The 20295-nt window shown below is 54.1% G+C and overlaps 1 long non-coding RNA gene across 7 annotated transcripts; it reads right to left on the bottom strand.

The window, feature by feature from the left end:
• Positions 1-916: 916 nt before the first annotated feature.
• On the bottom strand, positions 917-12888 carry LOC112648133 (uncharacterized). Of its 7 annotated transcripts, none has more exons than XR_004817674.2 (5): positions 12646-12888; positions 10259-10377; positions 7285-7402; positions 5868-6043; positions 2772-3576 (listed from the first exon to the last, which is right to left on the bottom strand). It is a non-coding gene; the product is annotated as an uncharacterized LOC112648133 (long non-coding RNA). The 7 variants fall into 7 exon arrangements; XR_004817673.2 differs by lacking the exon at positions 2772-3576 and adding an exon at positions 5362-5708; XR_004817676.2 differs by lacking the exons at positions 2772-3576; positions 5868-6043 and adding an exon at positions 917-2763 and having other exon boundaries at positions 12646-12883.
• Between the last annotated feature and the right edge of the window lie 7407 nt (positions 12889-20295).

The following is a 20295-nucleotide window of genomic DNA, read 5'->3' as shown; positions in this document are numbered from 1 at the left end:
CAAAAAGGGGTGTTATGAGAAGCAGTGGTTAGAAGCACAAGCTCTGGAGTCAGACTACCTGGATTCCAATATTGGCTCTGCTCCTTACTAGCGACATGCCTCATACTCACATCTGTCAACTGGGTTGACAAGACTGGCTCCTTCCTCGTAGGGTTGTTCTGAGATTTAAGAGGTTAATAATTTTACTAATATATGTAAAGTACTTAGAAGTGCCTGACACATAGTCTGTGCTCTGTGAGTGTTAGCTGTGGGGTAAGGCTCATCTATCTGATTATTATTTAAATTGAACTGTATCTGAAAAATCCCAACTCTAGGCTAAGAGGGAGATGACTTCATTTGTAGTTAAAGATGAGATTTTAGATCCTGAAAGAGATGCTGGGAGGAACTTTTTCCTTGGGAATTATGGACTCAGAATCGGGAAGATCTTTCAAAATGATCCATAAGAGGGATCATCCAGCCTGTTTGAAGACTTTCAGGGACTGTGAATTCCCTGCATTTCAAGGAAAACTGCTCTTCCCTTGGTGGACTTTCTAGTCAAAAGGCGGACCCCACAGGGAGCTGAAGTTTGCCTGCTTACCACTCGCGTCCATTCACCGACCTTCTGCCTTCAGCAGCCACACAGCAAAAATAATGTACTTCCACCTGTCAGCTCTTGAAGACTTTACTGATGTCCTCCAAGTCCCCAAGTAGGAACTGAGCACGCCCACTCCGTCAGGTGATTGTCCCAGGTCCCTCATCGTCAAGGTCACCCTGCTCTGGGGATCCTCACCTAGTCAGCACTCCAGCTGCAAGTTGGAAGGTACCCAGATCGCAGTGATTTGGGTCTGGAGTATCCTAGGCCCGAGTGTCAAATGAATAAAGAAAGAAAGTAGTCCAAGTATTAACATGATATTCCAGAACCGTCATCTCCCTTTTATTAACACAGCCTCAGATTATATTAGCATTTTAGAGAGAAGCTTCCAGAGTTCATTGGCTGGGGGATGCAGGCATGTCTCCCCAGGCTTTCTCTCCCCGGAGACATACAGCTGTAGGACCAACGGACTGTGGCCCAGGCCTGTGGGAGATGGCCTCAGAAGGCAGTAGAACAATCAAAAAACGTGAAATCAGAAAATAAGCATTCTATGGGATCCCTGGGTGGTGCAGCAGTTTGGCGCCTGCCTTTGGCCCAGGGCGTGATCCTGGAGACCCGGGATCAAATCCCACTTCAGGCTCCCGGTGCATGGAGCCTGCTTCTCCCTCTGCCTGTGTCTCTGCCTCTCTCTCTCTCTCTCTCTGTGACTATCACAAATAAATAAAAATTTAAAAAAAAAGAAAAGAAGCATCCTAATCGCAAAGAAGCCTGCCAGTGACCAATTCAAAAAGCCTGTCTCTCCTGATAGATGGAGGGTTATTGGGCCATTCATTCGTGGTGCTCAACAAATATTTCTGGTTCCATTCACAAAGATTGAAACACATTTCCTTGGGACACCTGGGTGTCTCAGTGGTTGAGTGTCTGCCTTTCGCCCAGGGTGTGATCCCGGGGTCCTGGGATCGAGTCCTGCATCCAGCTCCCCACAGGGAACCTGCCTCTCCCTCTGCTTGTATCTCTGCCTCTCTCTCTCTCTGCATCTCTCATGAATAAATAAATAAAATCTTAAAAAAAAAGCGAAAGAAACACATTTCCTTGCCCCCCCCTTTTTAAAATTTTATTTATTTATTTATGAGAGACACAAAAAGGGAGACACACACTTACACACACACACACACACAGGCAGAGGGAGAAGCAGGCTCCATGTAGGGAGCCTGACGTGGGACTCGATTCCGGGTCTCCAGGATCACGCCCTGGGCTGAAGGCAGCGTTAAACCGCTGAGCCACCCGGGCTGCCCCTCCTTGCCCCCTTAAAGCACGTGCAGCCACTCCACCTGAGAGTGCAAAGCGAGCGGCCGATCCAGCCTACAGGCACTGTGCTCCCGCTTTCTGGACTTGGGCAATCATGCACACACAGAGACGGAACCCTCTTAGTGGGGACCTCGCAGAGCAGAGCCCTCCTCCCCCACTCTGCTTCAGCCAGCCTATCCTGGATGCAGAGTACTGGTGAAAAATAAACCTTTACAGCTTTACCACTGGGCAAGAAGAACTTCTACTTGCCAGGCCAGACTCAGCTCAGGCAGTCTGGAGAACAGAAAATGAAACCCCCTGTGCACAAAGCCCCAGAGGCCCAGGGGCGAGGGCCTAGAGCCTGCCATTCCCAGCTGTGAGCCTAGGAAACTCACTTGCCTACCCTGGGCCTCAGTTTCTTTGTTTCTTTTCTTTTTTTTTTTTTTTAATTCATGAGACACACAGAGAGAGAGACTGAGGCAGAGACACAGGGAGAGGGAGAATCAGACCCCATGCAGGGAGCCCAACGCGGGACTCCATCCTGGAAATCCAGGATCACACCCTGGGCTGAAAGCAGCGCTAAAACCCGGGCTGCCCTCAGTTTTCTTACCAGTAAAAGAAGGGGAATGATTTAGCTCGATGACCTTGGGCTAAGCTTCTTAAGTCCATCAGATCACAAAAGAAGATATTTTTAACAAGATTGTATTTTTAAATAAACTCTATCAAATGGGGGGCTAGAACTCACAACCCTGAGATCAAGAGTTGCACCCTATACCAACTGAGCCAGCCACGTGCCCCCAAAAGACAAACTTAATGGAAGATGTTCTCATTGGGGGAAACTGAGTGAAGAGTCTGCAGGATCTCTCCACAGCGCTTCTTTCAGCTGCAGGTGAACCTACATTGCTCTAAAAAAAAAAAAAAAAAAAAAAGTTAGGGAGTGTCTGGCTGGCTAAGTCTATAAAACATGCGACTTTGGTAGCGTGTGCAACTCTTGGTCTTGGGGATGTGAGTTCAACCCCAAGTTGAGGGTAGAGTTTACTTAAAAAAAAAAAAAAAGAATAAAAATACTTAAAGAAAAAAAAGATAACCCAACCTTACAGCCAAACCCAGTTCCCAAAGGATTGGTTTGTGAGTTGGATAGTATAATCCGGGGAGAGAAAAACCCTTCTAAAAGCCTCCATGGGATGTCCCGGGTGTAGGCCCTGTCCCCCATTCCTCCACCCTACCCATGACTCTACTCCACCCATCTTCCAGACCTCCGGAGAAGTCTCTGGAGAACCATTCAACTCCCAACAATGGCAAACCAAGAATTCCCATTCTCCTGCTTAACTTAGCTACAAAAATTAAATATAAGAACAAAAAAACAAAAAAACAAAACAAAACAAAAAAAACACAAGAATGTAGTGCCATGATAGGTGATCCTTCAAAATGTGAAAACTTTCAGGTAGCTGCATTTTTGAGTGCTGGAATGACAAGTAAATTCTGGGTGTCGTGCCTCTTCACTTTTCTAGATTTTTTTTTTCTTCAATAAAAGAAATTATGGAAACAAAAACCTTTATTTAAGGAAACAATTAAACTCCTGGTCACAGCAGCAGCCTGTTTAGCCAGACCCTTAAGAGGACATTACAGAGATAAGCACAGTGAGGGAGCATTAGCCTGGTGATGCTGGGTCAGTTGTGTCCCCTTTGCTGGATCCCAAGTCAGTCCTCTGAAGGACCCTGGAGGTCAGAGTTGGATAAGACAGAGCTGGGGTCAGACTCCATCCTTCTAGCCCCAGGTCAGCCTTCATCACTCAGTAGTAGAGCTGGAGTCACCAACATTTCTCTCACCCCTGATTTTCCAGGTGTAAAACTTCCAGGGACCTATTGCACACAATACAATCTGAGAAGTTCCTGGGGCTCCTGGGGGGCTCAGCGGCTGAGCATCTGCCTCGGCTCAGGGGTGATCCTGGAGTCCTGGGATGGAGTCCCACATTGGGCTCCCTGCAGGGAGCCTGCTCTTCCCTCTGCCTGTGTCTCTGCCTGTCTGTGTATCTCATGAATAAATGAATAAAATCTTTTTTAAAAAACCTGAGGAGTCCGAAAAACAAAGACTAGTCTGATCAATGGCAGGGAGATATTTTTGGGGGATCTACAGATACAGCACAGTAGTTGGGGATCCTCTTTACCAGGGGCAAGCTGAGGCAGAGATGAGTGGGAGTATGGTGTAAGGTCGCCCCCGGGGGTGGGGTGGTGCTGCTCTCCCCACGGTCCTCTCCCCCACCTGGTGGCGGGCTGCAGGGTTCCCACTGCTCCACAGAGGCGTCCAGTGGGAAACCCCGGTCAGCAGGGACAGGCACAACTAGCGACCACTCTAGGTTTTGCCTCCTGGGGGGAGAGGGACGGTGGTCTTTCCCAGCTCTAAAGTTTAATGTTTGATAAGAAGTTGATTTTATCATTTATGATCCTTTTATTGATATCTAACTTGCACACAGAAAAGTGCATGGACCATAAGCAAACATCTTCATGAATTTTCACAAACTAAATACATCCATATAACCAGCTCCCAGGTCAAAACCCATAATATCACTAATACCTCAAAGCTCCGTCATTCATTTCTGGCCAGCCACCCCCAATACCAATAACCACTTTTCTGACACCTCACGCCTGAGATTACTTTTGCTTGCCTTTGAACTTTATATATATGCATGTATTTTTTCAAGATTTTATTTTCAAGTAACCTCTATACCCAACGTGGAGCTATAAGCCACAACCCCGAGATCGATTCCCAAGCTCCACCCACTGCACCTCCCAGGTGCCCCTAAGGTACTTTCTTTTTAAGCAACTAAAAATTTAAGTTTACATGTAGAAGAATTTGAAGATGGCATTATGTTTTGGTTTCGGCAACATGCAGCAAGCTGCTTTAAAACCACAAAATGGGGGATCCCTGGGTGGCTTAGTGGTTTAGTGCCTGCCTTCGGCCCAGGGCATGATCCTGGAGTCCCAGGATCGAGTCCTGTATCTGGCTCCCTGCATGGAGCCTGCTTCTCCCTCTGCCTGTGTCTCTGCCTCTCTCTCTCTCTGTGTCTCTCATGAATAAATAAAAAAAACACAACACACAAAATGATTTAAAAGCCAAGTTATTTTACCCTGCCTGGTCAACTCACAGAGTTTCCGAAGTCTCCCTCAGGTTCTCTGGGCTCCATTGTCAGCCCATCTCCTTCTCCTTAGGACCCCTAAGTCCTGTGGTATCAAAACCCATGCCAGACCCATTTGTTTGTTTTACTTTTTCTTTTAAAATATTTTTTTATTTTTTCTTTTAATTTAATTTTTATTTTTCTTTTAATTTAATTTTTATTTTTTTCTTAAAGATTTTATATATATATATATATATATATATATATATATATATCCTGCACTCAATTTCCCCTATTTTTTTTTTTAAGATTTTACTTTTTCATTCATGAGAGACACAGAGAGAGAGAGAGAAAGAGAGAGAGAGAGGCAGAGACACAGGCTGAGGGAGAAGCAGGCTCTGTGCAGGGAGCCCGAAGACGTGGGACTCCATCCTGGGCCTCCAGGATCACGCCCTGGGCTGAAGGCGGCGCTAAACCGCTGAGCCACGCGGGCCACCCTCCCCTATTGTTAACATTTTATATTACTATGGTGCCATTTGTCACCAGAACTCAGGACTTGCAACAGTATACTACCTTTCACTAAACTTGATACTTCATTCCGATTCCACTAGTTTTCCCTAACATCCTTCCCTCTTCCAGGATCCACCAAGGGTACCAGCTTCTATTTAATCTTCATGTCTCCTTAGGCTCTGCTGGGCTATGATGACTTCTCAAATTCTCCTTGTTTTTGATCATCTTAAAGGTTTTGTGAAGTACCGGTCAGATGAATGATAGGATGTCCCTCAGTTGGGTGTGTCTGATGATTTTCCTCACGGTTAGAGTAGGGTTCGGGGAGGGGTGACGTGCTGGTCTCATCACATCAGATCAGGGAGGCATGCTAATAATATGACTTACCCGCAACGATGTTGACCTTGGCCTCCTCGCTGGGCGGCCTCGCTGGGGTAGTGTTTACCAGGTCTCCCCACTGCACAGGTATTCTCTCCTACCACCCTTTCTCTGCTGTATGCTCTGGAAGGAAGTCACTAAGTGCAGCCCACACTCCAGGGGGGCGGAGAATGAAGCTCCACTTCCTTGAGGGAATACAGGAGATTTGACTCTTCTCCCTCACTTACTTATTTATGCCTCAATCATTTCTTGGTATCAGTATGAATTCCTTCATGGATACTTATTTTATTATACTTTGGATGAAAACCCAATATATTATTTATTTACTTTTGCTCACACTGTTGCAGCTTTGGCTACCAGGAGCTGTTTCAGGTTGGTTCCTCTAACACATCCCCATCCTTGTGATCTTGGAGCACTTCCCTAATTCCTGGCACTACAAAATGCTCTAGGCTCCAGTATTTCCTGCCCCAGCCCTAGAATTGGCCATTTGTTCAAAGAGTCGATCTAACCCATCTTCTCCCTTCGAGATGCAAGCAGTCCGCGTGGTGGGAAGTAGCCTAGCTTTATTACCTAGTGCAAACCAATCATCTGTAAACAACTTTAAAACTAGTTTGGGGTTTGGTGGAGGACCCCCCCCAACCCCCATTGGTTGGCTGCTGTGGTTTGAGTAGCTATGTGTTCACTTGTGTGCCTACTCTCGTCTTCGAAATGGTTTCCAGTTTGCTTGAAGCCACCTTCCTCATTCAGTATACTTAGACTGTGATGTAGACCCGCCCCAAGTGAGTCAGGCTGCAGGGCTGGGAGAGTAAATTAGAGAGGTCCTGCTCTGGCCAAGCCTCTGACCTGCCAGCCTGGAGACCTGCTATATAAAGATAGATAAGCAGCCTGCTAACTACACACGCACACACACACACACACACACACACCTCAAAAGGGAGAAAGCATCAGAGGTCGGGTGATAGAGGCATTTGCTCTGAGAGCTAGTGTTCAAAGGGGAAAACAGGGAGGCACTTGGGCAATCCGGAGCTGCAGGTCTGAGCTGGCCTGGGATTTTAGCACAGGACAAGTGAGTTCTTCAGAACAAGACCAATTAAAACCTTTTAAAGTAATTGTTCCCCTGTCTTCTCTGAGTTGAGCACTAATCACCTTCTCTTCATTCTTCCCACCATTCCACCATTTTATTTATATTTTATTTTTATTTTTTTTCCATTCCACCATTTTAGATTAAACTCTGCTTCTCTCCCACTGCCACATCTGGCCCATCACAGAAATGCATGTGTTTGTCACTGGGGGGGGGGGGGGGCGGCGGCAAAGGGGACATGGAATCACTGTGGGCTCTCTCTCACTGGCGCCTCCCCAACCCCACACCTGCAGAGCAGAGGAGAGGAGGAAAGGGGCCAGACAGGTTACCAGAGCACTGACTGACCAGGTAGTAAAGCTTCATGGCTGCTTCACTCGGGTGTCCACATTCCACATTACTCAGCCTCTCCGAGCCCTGGTGGTTGGGTGGGTAGGGCCTCCGTGGTCAGGTCTGTTATGGCTCCCTGAAATGTGACACATCAAGCTGACATCACCTGTCCACCTTCATTCTTCTTTGCCTCTAGCAAAAGTCCCTCCTGCCAGGCCCTTGGTGCCCCTCCCCACATGTCCTGCTGCAGGAGAACTGTACAAAGGTCTGAAGGTTCTGAAGTGATGGGATGTTCCCCCATGGTGATAGGACAGTATATAATTAATGGACCTGCACAGATCCTGAAGGTGACCCTGACCGAGCCACTACTATAACCAGAGTTAGGCACCGAGGGCACCGTTGACAAAAGCAAACTGCCTTCACTTCTTTTATTTTTACTCTCAGCTCCACGGTGGCTCTCTATAGTACCAGAACATTTTGAGGAAGGAAACCCCAGTCTCTTCATGGTTCAGACAGCTCTCTGGTCTCTCCTTTGGGGTGGAGGTGTGTGTGTGTGGGGGGGGTGGCATCCGCTTTCCTAACACTGGCCGGGAGGGGCGGGGATGTGCCTCAGTCACTCAGCCAGTTGGTGGCAGGGCTGTGACGGGAACCTAGGCCTCCAGACGCCTCCTGCGTCTAGGCGCTTCCCATAATGGAAGGCTTCGCTCCATTAAAAGTTATTTTAGGGATTCCACAAGCCCACCACCATCCCCCCCAAAGTGGAAAATTTATGTAAACGAGTCAAAATAAAGCAACAGTTTCTTAATAAGTATGTTTGGAGTTTCACTCTGGACTCAGGCAAGGGGATGGGAACTTAAAGGTTCCAGTGTTCTCTATACAGCGAGACTGTTTTTAAAAATTTAAGGACGTATTCTGGGCCACATCAAGTCCCGCAGCGCACACCCCCACCCCCCTGGGACCCGCAGGGCGCTGGTTCCGCCCGGCCCTCTTCGACGCGTCCCCTCCGGGTGACCCCGGGCCGCCACCTCACCCCCGCCCCACCCCCACCCCCACGGCACAGGGTGCCAGGCGGCGTCTGCCCGGGTCCCCTCCGTGACTGCATCCTTCCCCCCTTCCCGGTCCCACTGGGCGGGGAGGGGGCCAGGAGGAGGGGAGGGGGGAGGAGGGGGAGCATCCCTGGGTGCGGGTGCTGGGGAGGGGAGGGTTACGGCTGCAGGGGGCGGGGCGCTCGCGGCTCCTGCGGGGGAGCAGCCGGGAACGGGGTCGGGGCCGGGTCGCCGGTCCGGCCGGGCTATGCGCGCCCCCGGCCCGGCTCGGAGGTGCCCGCGGGGAGAGGGGGCGCCCGCGGTCGGGGGGGGGCGCGGCCGCGGCGCCGGGAGGAGACAGTGCCCGGCCGTGCGCCGTCTACCCGGCGCCGCGCTCCCAGGGCCCGCGCCGCCTCCCGGGGCGCCGCGCGGGTGGCGCAGGTAGGAGCGCGGCGGGGTGGGGGCCACCCCGGGGCTCAGGTTCCAGCGGCCCGGCCGGCTCGGAGCTGCCGCCGCCAGCGGGCGGGCCGGGAGCCGAGGAGGCCGAGCTGCGGCGCGGCCCTGGCCCCGCTCCCCCGTCCCCCCAGGCCCCCGCCCCGCCCCCAGCCCCCCTCCCCGGTCCCTGTCGCCCCGCCGCCCGCCCCCATCCCTCCCTTATCCGTACCCCGTCCCTCCGCCCGGTCCCCACCGCCCAGGTCCCCCCGCCCCGCCCCCCCATCCCCACCGCCCAGGTCCCCCCGCCCCGCACCCCCGTCCCCACAGCCCAGGTCCCCCCGCCCCGCCCCCAGCCCCCCCCAGCCCCACCGCCCAGGTCCCCCCGCCCCGCCCCCAGCCCCCCCCGGTCCCCACCGCCCAGGTCCCCCCGCCCCGCCCCCTCCCTCCCTCCCCCCAGCTCCCCCCGGTCCCCACCGCCCAGGTCCCCCCGCCCCGCCCCCTCCCTCCCTCCCCCCGGTCCCCACCGCCCAGGTCCCCCTGCCCCGCCCCCTCCCTCCCCGTCCCCACCGCCCAGGTCCCCCCGCCCGCCCCCTCCCTCCCCCCGGTCCCCACCGCCCAGGTCCCCCCGCCCGTCCCCTCCCTCCCCCCGGTCCCCACCGCCCAGGTCCCCCCGCCCCGCCCCCTCCCTCCCTCCCCCCGGTCCCCACCGCCCAGGTCCCCCCGCCCCGCCCCCTCCCTCCCTCCCTCCCCGTCCCCACCGCCCAGGTCCCCCCGCCCCGCCCCTTCCCTCCCTCCCTCCCCCCGGTCCCCACCGCCCAGGTCCCCCCGCCCCGCCCCCTCCCTCCCCCCCATCCCCACCGCCCAGGTCCCCCCGCCCCGCCCCCTCCCTCCCCCCCCATCCCCACCGCCCAGGTCCCCCCGCCCCGCCCCCTCCCTCCCTCCCCGTCCCCACCGCCCAGGTCCCCCCGCCCCGGCCACCGCGGGGGGTGGGGACGTCCCTGCCGGGCGCCCAGCCGTGGTGGCCGAGCGGGGCGCGGAGACCTGGGCCAGGCGGTGGCGGCGGCCGCCCTGTAAACCTTAAGGACCGCGATCTCGCCCGTCTGCGCCGCTGACTCACGCGGTGACCCAGCCTCCAGTCACCCGGCCCTCCCGCCCGCCCTCTGGCCTCAGTTTCTCCGGCCGCCAACAATGAGGCCACTGTGTGGTCATTCATTCCTCGGAGCCCATTCACTCCCCGGGGAAGGGACCGAGGCGTCGAGCTTCTAATTATCCCTGGCGGGGGCGGGGGCGGGGGCGGGGGCGGCCGGCTAGGCTGGGTAAGGAGCACGGGGACTATGCCCCGGTGGCTTAACGCCTCTTCTTAAAACCGTCCTTTCTACTCCGTCCTATTTAGGTTTTACCCCCTTCCTCCCCACGCTGGTGGGGCTGCTCGCAAAGCAACGAGATGACTCACCACCAGATCTGGTGGTTTATGCCTTTCACAAATATTGCATGGTTGATCAATTTAACTTGCTTCCAACTTGAGCGCCTACCCTGGGCCAGGCCATCTCCAACGCTGGAGGTGTCACGGATCAGAGCAGGACCCCACCGGTTCCTAGGCCCAGCCTGTCCCAGGAGCCGTGTTGGCAGCAACCCACTCACTTGTTAGGTCCTAGTGTGGGAAGAAAAGGATCAAATTGCTGATATAAGCAACAGTGTATGAATCGAAGCCAGGCACAAAGGAACACATAGTGTATGACTTCCTTGGGTAAACCCTAGAAGAGGCAAATCTACTTCATAATCCATAGAAGGCCCACCTTTGGTTGTCTGGGAGGAGGGCTGGGGGCAAGGGGTGACTGGGATGGGGCAGAGAACTCTACGGGATGATGGGACTGTCCCATGGCCATTGAAGTGGCTGTGTGGGTGTATATAGTTGTCAAAACTCAGCATCCTCTCAGATGGGTGCATTTTATTGTATGTAGGTTACACCTCAATAAATGACTGAGGACGCTTGTCTTAGAAGCCCAGAAGCTTTGTCAGGGTCAGATGCCTAATCAGCCTCTGTATCATTCTTAACCTTTGAGAATGCTTTCAGAGAAATCACTTAAAATATCACACCCAGGTCACTTTGGAGAGGGAACGGGATTGAAGAAGAAGTAATGAGAGCCTCAAAAAGAAGGCCCTATTTGCGCTGTTTACTGAAGTCTTACAAGCCCTGAATATCCCTGTTACCTTATCACCCCCATTTAACAGGGGAGGAAACAAGCTCAGATGAATGACTTGCCGGCCTCACCAGGCTTCTCCTGGCAGACGTGACTGGGAGACGCTGTCTTTCTCAGTGGACGTACCTGGTTCGATGCCTGGGTGTGGGACAGTGAGGTTTGGGGCTTGGGGTTCCCAGCAAGGGCCCCCTCAGAATGCCCTCGTCTTCCTGGCCGGGGAGCTGGGGCTCCCTGACCGCTCCCAGCCTCTGTGAAGTGGAGAGAGCACCCCGCGCTGCGGGGAGATGCCGGGAAGCCCTCAGTCGGTGCCCGGTAGCTGCCACCCTGGGACCTTTCCCATCAGGGCCTCGGTGTCACATCTGTAAGATGGGAAGGTGGGGGGCGATCCCCAGCGGGGCGCAGGAGGGAGGAGGGGACTGAGGAGGGATGAAGGACCGTGGCTCCGCGCAGCACCGGACCGCAGGGGACTCGGGGTTCCCTGATGGGAGCTCTGCCCTCAGCACAAGGGGGGGCTGTCCCCGCGCTGTGGGGGCGCAGCTCCCGCGGGACCTTCCTGGGGGGCTGGTCCGTGTGGCCCCTCGGCCACTCCCGCACACCTGCCGGCCCTCCTGTCCACGGAGCCGGGCCCTGCCGCCCACTCGCGGGGTCCAGCCCCCCGAGACGGTGCGTGGGCGCTGCGAGGACAGCGGCCCCGGGCCGGGCGCCCCCCAGCCCACGGCCCCCTCCCGCCCCCTCCCGCCGCCGCCTTGGGCAGGGCCCGCAGGACAGGAGCTCCCGGGGAGCCAGTGTTCGGGGAGCTCCCGCGGGGAAAGGCCAGCCGGCTGCCTGTGCCCCCCAGTCGAGCGCGGCCCTTGGGGGGCTCTTCTCTTCCCCCGCGAGGTGTGGCTCAGGACCCCGGCGCGGGTCAGGCGCCCAGAGCGCAGACAGTCTCGGGGACCCCGGGAGCCCGGCTCCGTGGCCGCGGAGGGTCACAGCCTGGGAGCGGCAGCTGCCCTGCCCCCGCCGAGGCCAGGCGTCCCGGGACACGCGAGGCCCAGGGGCCGCAGCTTCCTCCCCCAGACCTCAGGTGGCCCGGACTCTGCGCCCTGCGTGGCCCTGGGCTCTCGGGGCAGGAGGCCGCTGACCCACGGCCGGTGCCATCGTGGGGGCCGCAGCGTCCTGGGGTCGGCAGTCGAGTCCGCCTGGGGTCCCTGCGGCCCCTTCCTGGGGGAATGGGGCTCCCGGCCAGGACCTGCTGCACCCCCAGAGCCGCCCGCCCCCGGTGTCCGGCTGGGCCTCGGCCTTCTCAGGCCAGGCAGCTCCAGCCCCTGAGCGACACTTCCCCTCCCAGAGTCCTCTTCTCAGCCCCTCCCGCCTCTCCCCCCACTAAGCGGCCTGGGCGCTGAGGGGGCAGGCCTGGCGCAGGGGGGCCAGCGTGTGGCCTGCCCAGCCCGCACCATCCGCCGGTTGGGGACAGAGCCGGGGACTGCCATCAGCCCGTCCCCGGGGGCAGGAGGAAACCATGTCACTTCCTCTGAAAGGCACCCCGTTTCTAGTTGTGGGACGTGGGACCCTCGTGCCTCTGCCTCCCACCCTCCTCGCTCGGAGGCCAACCGGCTGGGGATTTGCACACTGCAGCACAGATGCACACATGGCATCTACCCTGGCTGTGCACACCTCCCCGTGGACACCCCCGCATGCACACCCCACCCCCACCCCCACCCCCACCCCCAGAAAACCTCACACACGGTGCACAGGTTGTGTCCCACACAAGGGCCCCGCTGAGGGCATCTGTGGCGGCTCACGGGGCCTGGCCAGGACCGAGTCCCTGAGGGAGGAAGGGCGTCTTCTTCTCATTCACACAGGCCCTGGCTGTCCTTGCCGTGGCTCTGGCCCCAGGCACAGAAGAACCCCCACCTGAGGCCTCTCCTGACTGTTAGAGCTCAGGGCCCCAAGGCTGCCTCCAGGGCTCCCCACGGGAAGTCCTTGTGCCACGTGGGGTCCCCCCACCGTCTCCTGCTCTGGTTAGCTCAGCTCTTCCCTCCGCCCACCCCTCGGTCACTTGTTACCCGGACCTCACTGTCGCAGTTCACCCACTTGTCCCCCATGTGCTTGTTTGGCCCCTGCTTGGGCCAGGAACCCAGGCTGGGTGCTGGAGATGCACAGGGCATGAGGTCAGCTCAGTCTGTGGGCATTGGCCACCTACATGTCCGTGGTCGTGCACAGTGAGCAGGGCCATGGTGGGAGCATCCCTGGGAGCTACTGGAGCCCCGAAGGGGGAGCTGTAACCCCACCTGGGGGAGCAGTCAGGAAAAACTTCTTGGAGGAGGCGGCATTACAGGAAGGTACACCCCTGTACCTCAACCACTGCAGCTCGCTGCATGTGAGCTCTGTCCCCCACCGTCCTAAAGGGAGGCCTTGGTGTGGACCTTGGGAAAGGGTATCTGACTCAGCCTCAGTGTCCTTGTCTGTGATTAAGAATGTCATCTTTGTCCTTGTGAAAGAATAATTGAGGTAACATAGAGAGGTGGGCGCTGGGGCCAGATAGGCTGCTTTGGAATCCCAGCCTCATCATTATGAGCGATTCAACCTTGGGAAAGTGAGCTTATCCATGATTCAGTGTCCCCCTCCGATGCTGGGCTGGGGGCACAGATGTGTTTGTTGTGCTCCCCTGAGACTCACAGCCAGCCCGGGCCCTGGTTGGTGGGGCAGTGTGGCAGCAACAAGGACATGTCATGGGTCTCTAGATGGGTGGTCGCAGGTACGGGCTCAGTATTTGTTTCCTCCTTTTTTTTTTTTTTTTTTTTTTTAAGATTTTATTTATTTATTCGTGAGAGACAAAGAGAGAAAGAGGCAGAGACACAGGCAGAGGGAGAAGCAGGCTCCATGCAGGGAGCTCAACGTGGGATTCGATCCCGGGACTCCAGGATCATGCTCTGGGCTGAAGGCAGGCGCCAAACCGCTGAGCCACCCAGGGATCCCCTATTTGTTTCCTCCTAGTTGGCATTTGTGATTGGGAAGATGGCAGTGCCACTTGCGGTGAGCTGATTGCTTTTGTAACCTCCCCCTCCCCTGAACATGGGCTCACCTTGGCCTCCAGCAGATTTTCATTAGCACTGGTATCCTGTCATTCATCTTCTTCTTGGAATAAATATATAAATACCACACCATCCGGCCATTCCTCGAACAGTTAGAGTTATCCTGTGATCCAGCAATGCCACTCCTACGTACATGCCCGAGAGACGTGAAAATGTGTGTCCTCATGTGTAACATGGGGGTTGAAATGGGGATGACTTAGCAGGAAGGTTCATAGAGCACCATTCACAATAGTCAAAGGGGGGAAACTGCCCAAATGTCCATCAACTGACAATGGGTAAGCAAAAAAAAAAAAAAAAAAAGGTATACTTACACAGCAGAATGTTATTTGGCCATAAAAAGGAATGAAGTGGGGATGCCTGGGTTGCTCAGTGCTTAAGCATCTGCCTTCAGCTCAGGGCGTGATCCCGGGGTCCTGGGATCGATTGAGTCCCGCATAGGGCTCCCTCAGGGAGCCTGCTTCTCCCTCTGCCTGTGGCTCTGTCTCTCGTGAATAAATAAATAAAATCTTTTAAAATGAAAAAGGAGTGAAGTGCTGACACATGCTAGAACATCATGATGGGCCTTGCAAATGTGATGCTAGGTGAAAGAAGACAGATGCGAAGAGCCACATATTGTCAGATTCCATTTATTTGAGATGTCAGAATAGGGCAACCCAGAGACACAGAACGTTGGGTTGGTGTGGAAGTGGGGAGTCTTGGTGGGGGCAGGTGGACCAGAGAGGGGTAGGAGAGGGGGCAGGGCAGAGGGAGAGGGCGACAGGGAATCTCAAGCAGGCTCCACTCACAGCATGGAGCCCAACTCGAATTGATCTCAGGACCCTGAGATCATAACCTGAGCTGAAAATCAAGAGTCAGACGCTCAACTAGCTGAGCCACCGGGGCACCCCCGAGCTGCTTCTTCTTGAGATGAGGAAAATGTTCTAAAATTGATGGTGGTGATGTAGACACATGCCTGTGAATATTCAAAAAGCCATTCAGAACTATTAATGCAAGGTGGATGGATCTCAAGAGTATTATCCTAAGTGATGGACGCCAGACATGAAGGACTGAATGTTGTGTGATCCTATTTATCTGACTTTCTAGAAAAGGCAAACCTAATGGTGAAAGAAAGCAAATCAATGGTTGCCAGGAGCTACAGGTGGGAGGAGGGATAGAGTGCAAACGGGCATGAGGAACTTTTTGAGGGGATAGAAATGTTCTATATCTTGATTGTAGTGATGGTTGGCAGCTCTGCATATTTGTCAAAACTCATCAAATAGCACGCTTTTTTTTTTTTTTTTTTAGATTTTATTTATTTGTTCGTGAGAGACACACACAGAGAGAGCCAGAGACACAGGCAGAGGGAGAAGTAGGTTCCCTGTGGGGAGCCCTATGCGGGACTCAATCCAAGGACCCCGCGGTCACGCCCTGAGCCAAAGGCAGGTGCTCAACCACTGAGCCACCCCGACGCTCCCAAATAGCACACCTTTAAGTAATTTTAGTGATGAATTTTATTGTGTATAAATTACACTTTAATAAAGCTGATGAAAATGTTAAAAAGAAAACCATTCAATTGAATGAATGAATTGCATGGTGTGTGAATTATATCTAAAGAAAGCTATTAAACAAATATGTGTATGAGTACAAGGCCCTTCCTGCCCAGAGAATTTATTGGACTGATGGAGATTCACACCATAAGTGAGGACAGTCTTGGTCACAGAAGCCCAGGATGAGGTCCTCGTGTGGCCCCCAAATTCCTCTCCAAGCCCACGGGCACCCCTCTGCCAAACCCCTTCCCTTTCATCTATGGCTTTATGCACCCCACAGCTGTCCTGACCCTTCTGTTTTCCTCTCTGCTCATCCGCGGCATAGGAAACCCCTCCTCATTCACTGTTCTGTGCCAAATACACACATCCCCCCCCCCCAAGGCCAGGCTCACCCAGAACTCAATGCCCTCTGCCGTTGTTCCCGGGGGGTCCTGTTCCTAGGAAGTAAGCTTGTTTAGTTACCTCCTTTCCCCGAAGAACAGAAAGTGTCCCACCTCCAACCCTGGAAAAAACTAGGTGCTAAATAAATGCTTGTTGAGTTTATTTGAACCACAGGGACTTGAACTGAACCAAGATTCAACACCTTCCACCTGAAGAGCCTAGGGGGCTCAGTTGGTTCAGTGTCTGCCTTGGGCTCAGGTCACGATCTGGGGCTCCTGAGTTGGAGACCTATGTTGGGCTCCCTGCTCAGTAGGGAGTCTGCTTCCCCCTCTCCCTTGACCCTGCTCATGCTCTCTCTTCTCACTTGCTCTCTCAAGTAAGTAAATAAAATCTTTAAAAATTAAAAAAATAGAGAAAACCCCTGCCACCTGGAATGTACAACCTTGAATTCAGATTTTTCTTTTACTAACTCACTGCTTAAATTCACTTTTTAAAAAGATTTATTTATTTGAAAGAGAGAGAGCACCCATGCACAGGTGATTGCTGGGAAGGGCAGGGGGTGGGGAGCCCCTCAAGCAGACTCTTCGCTGAGTGTGGAGCCTGATGAATGGCTCAGCCTCACCACCCTGAGATCACAACCTGAGCCGAAACCAAGAGTCAGTCGCTCAAGCGACAGAGCCACCCAAACACCCCTTCAAACTCTCTTTTTTTTTTTTTACTTGAAAAGTACCCAATGAACCACTTTGAGTTGAAACCAAATCTATGCGTTTTCTAAAGTGCACTCAAGGCAAACCAGGGGTGCAAGGAGAACCTCATGTTTTCCAAGTTGAGAAGTTCCCAAGGTGAAAAAAGGCCCGTGTGTCCTTTGATTTGGGTGTCTCCCTTCCTCACCTCCTTGCAAGTAGAGCCCTGCCCAGCCAGCCCTCACTGCCCAAGAACCTCCAGGTTCTCAGCCCTCCTTCAAGCTTGGCAACACTGAAGCTACGGACGATGATCCCAACAGAATGGGAGCCGGTCAGGCCTCTGTGAGGGTCACAAAGGTGGGGCTGGGGCCCAGATCTTCCCCTGTAGCTATTCACATCCAAGGTAGGAAAAACATCTGCCCAGAGAATTCCCTAGAGATGTCCCTGTGAAAAGGCTCATGGTATTGCAGATCCCTGAGGGATTCGCAGACAGTTCTTGCGGAGAAGCAGTTTGTAAAAAGGGCTCACTATTTATGGGTCTAAATGACAAACCTTTGGTAGAAAAGCACCTGCAATCGTTGGTTTTGTATTCTTTGTGGGGAGCCTCACAGGCAGGACCCAGGGTGCAGGAGATTCTGATTCAGCAGATCTAATGGCGGGGCAGGGCGGTCCTGCCTCTGTAACGTGTCTCTTGTGTGGTTCTGCTGCTCGCTGTAGCTTAAGAACAAAAGCCTTGTAGGACAGAGCTCTTGGTTTCAGAAGCTTCAAGATCTGCTTATGAAAGGAGGGAAGAACTGAGAAAAAGTGAGGGACAGATAGCCCATCAGACTTTTTCACGTGATGATCCTTTTCTGACGGGGTTGGTGCTTAATGACTGTTGCAGGTACAGAAAACCTGCAAAAAACAACAGCAACAAAAAACCCTATTGCGGGTACAATGAATGAATGCCTGACAACAGGGCAGTTTGTTTCTCTGTGGAGCCGCAGAGGGCTCTGGGGAACCCCTTAAGGGTCATGTGCTGTCCAGAAGTGGCCTGTGGGTATTTAAATTAAACTCAGAGGCTGACTTCCTCAGGGGCACTCGCCACCTTTAGAGAGCCCAGTAGGTCCAGGGCCCAGGGGCCTGAGTGCTGACAGGTCCCTGGCCTGGATGGCTCAGGCTCACGGATGTGGGCGCCAGGGCCGGGGCCCAGTTCTCTTCCTGCCTCCTATGGAGCTTCAAGGCAGCTGGAGAGCTTGCTGGAATCAGCCTCCTGCAGTAAAACCTCCACTCCTGGCTCAGCCGAGAAGAAACCTGATGCTCTGATACATGAGTATATCCCATTAAAAGATAGAGCTATGTTCATTGCTTGCTTTTTTTTTTTTTTTTTTTTTTTTTGCTTGCTTTTGAATATAAATCTTTCTTAAATCTTTTTTTTTTTTTTTTAAGATTTTATTTATTCACGAGAGACACAGAGAAAGGCGGAGACACAGGCAGAGCGAGAAGCAGATGCCCTGCAGGGAGCCCGATGCGGAACTCGATCCCAGGACCTTGGGGTCACACCCTGAGCCCAAGGCAGATGCTCGATGCCTGAGCCCCCCGGGTGCCCCTAAATCTTCCTTGAATCTATCATATACTCCTTGAAGCAGAACAGAATGCTTTCCTGGTGGCTTGTGGTCAGTCTTGCAAGTGAAGCTTGCTATTTTCTTGGGTCGTGGCCTCAGAGCACTATGAAGGTGAGCCCCTCATCCCGTTCCAAACTGACCAGACCAGTTTGGATCTTTGTACCCCTTCCTGTCTCCGTTTACTCGACCTTGGATTTGGGTGTCAGCTCATGCAGGCAGTTACAACTGTGCGTAAAGTATAAGTTTGAAGGTTTTGACTAAGGTTCGCCCACAAATTAAGAGCTTGTGTTTTGAAGCATGGGTTTTGACATCTTCTCTGGCTGCTAAGAAGTCTTTTCTGTTTCAGCCCTGCTCCTGGGGAAGTGCTTTAGAGCTTGGAGTTTTAGTTCACATGCCACCACTCATAAATACAGCTCCTGTGCTCAAAGATTAAGTTACTCCTGCTTCCGAGGCCTGCTTTAAGCTACCTGTGACTGCCTTGTGTTACACAGTGGGGACAAGACCTAGGATTGCCTTGAACATTCTACTTGTCCTTTTCTTCTTATCTTTTCTGTCCCAAATACTGGGCTTTGAGTGTTTTTATACGATGAGCCACCCGACCGTGACTTTGAGGCCACGAGGAGAGGTTTTGGGGAACAGCGGTCACTGCCAGAGGAAGGGAACAGCTCCCCCACAGGCCTGGGGTCGAGTCAGGATACTCCTATCCATCAGTTCCGAGTGTGAGTTTCGTCAAAGGCACACATTCTGGGAATCAGCCCTTTCAAGAGTATTTGCATTTTCAAATAAGACCTTGGGGAGAACAGTGTTTAACTTAATAGAGTTGCTCTCTGAGGGTGAAATGTCATGTCTGGGGAATGTATTTATAGGCGGAGTCTGTGGCCCCTTGGCAGCCCCGCTGGGCCCTGAGGAGTAGCAGCGGACAAAAGAGGGGGACCTAGCTCCCCAGGCTCAGGCTGCCCCGGGGCAGAGCCAGGCCTGGAGCCGTCTGGCCTTCTGCTTTGCTGTTTCCTAGAAGTCAAGACAGACCCTGTTACCTTACCGGACAGGCACGGAGAGAGTGGCGGAGGGGGCAGAGCACAAACTCACCCCCACAGATCCGCCCTCCAGACCTGACCCACCAGGCACTCAGTCTGAGGGCGGATCTAGCCCATGAGTAGGAAAGCAGTCATGTTTTGGGATTAGTTAGGATTTTTTCGTGCCCCAGGATGGCTGTCCATGTGTTTTGACCTGTGACCTCACAAAGAATTGGGGATTTGGGTCTCTAGGCCCCCGTGGGGCTTAGGGGTGCACTCCTGTCATCTTCCTGTTTCTGATTGCACCACCGGGCCCACTGGCCGGGGCGCAGGGGTGCAAGAGGACCTAGCTCTGGGTGCCCCAAACACATCAGGTTTGGTCCCTCTCTGAGAATCCAAAGGCAGAGGAATGAGTGGCTTAAGACAAGAAAGGAATTTATTCTAGTGACACCATCACCGGGAAGGCGGTGGGCTGGCATCGCAAAGACTCTCCCAGGTTCTGGAAGCCCCTTACCCTTCTTTTCCTCTGGGCTCCTGGTAACTGCCCCCTCCCACCACTCAGTGTCAGAGTCTGCTCTTCCCAGTTTGAGGAAGTCTGTTCCATTTTGACCGGCGTGGCCCTGCGCAGTGCGGCGCTGCCTGCAGCCCAGAATGTCCTTGTCTGGAGTTCCTCGGTGGCCCCGGAGCAGAGCCCCACGGAGCAGGGGGCACCCCGGGGACCCACGAGAGCCACCCTCTGAGGGAGAACCGGACCTCCCTTCCGCGGGGGTGAGGACACGTCTAGGGAGACGCAGGCGGGAGGCTGGGGTGGGGAGGCCCGAACCCCAAACAGGACACGACCCGTGCGAGACGGTCCGCCAGCCTCGGGCTCTCACTGAAAATAAACTGGCTTCTCTGACCTCCTTTTTTCCCTTCCTTCAACCAAATACGCTCTCTTCTGTGCTCCCCTCCGCACCGGAAACTCTACTTAGGATTTTTAAATGATCCTAACTGGGGAGAGGAAGCCGAGCGGCCGCGGAGACGGTCCAACGCGGGCCGCATCCCACTGGGCGGCGAGTCAGCAGCGCGGCCCTCGGGGCTCCAG

This window comes from Canis lupus, chromosome 7 (assembly GCF_003254725.2).
Source record: "Canis lupus dingo isolate Sandy chromosome 7, ASM325472v2, whole genome shotgun sequence".
Taxonomy (NCBI): Eukaryota; Metazoa; Chordata; class Mammalia; order Carnivora; family Canidae; genus Canis; species Canis lupus.
Note: the sequence above shows the minus strand (reverse complement) of the source record. Positions and strands in the feature narration are given on the sequence as shown.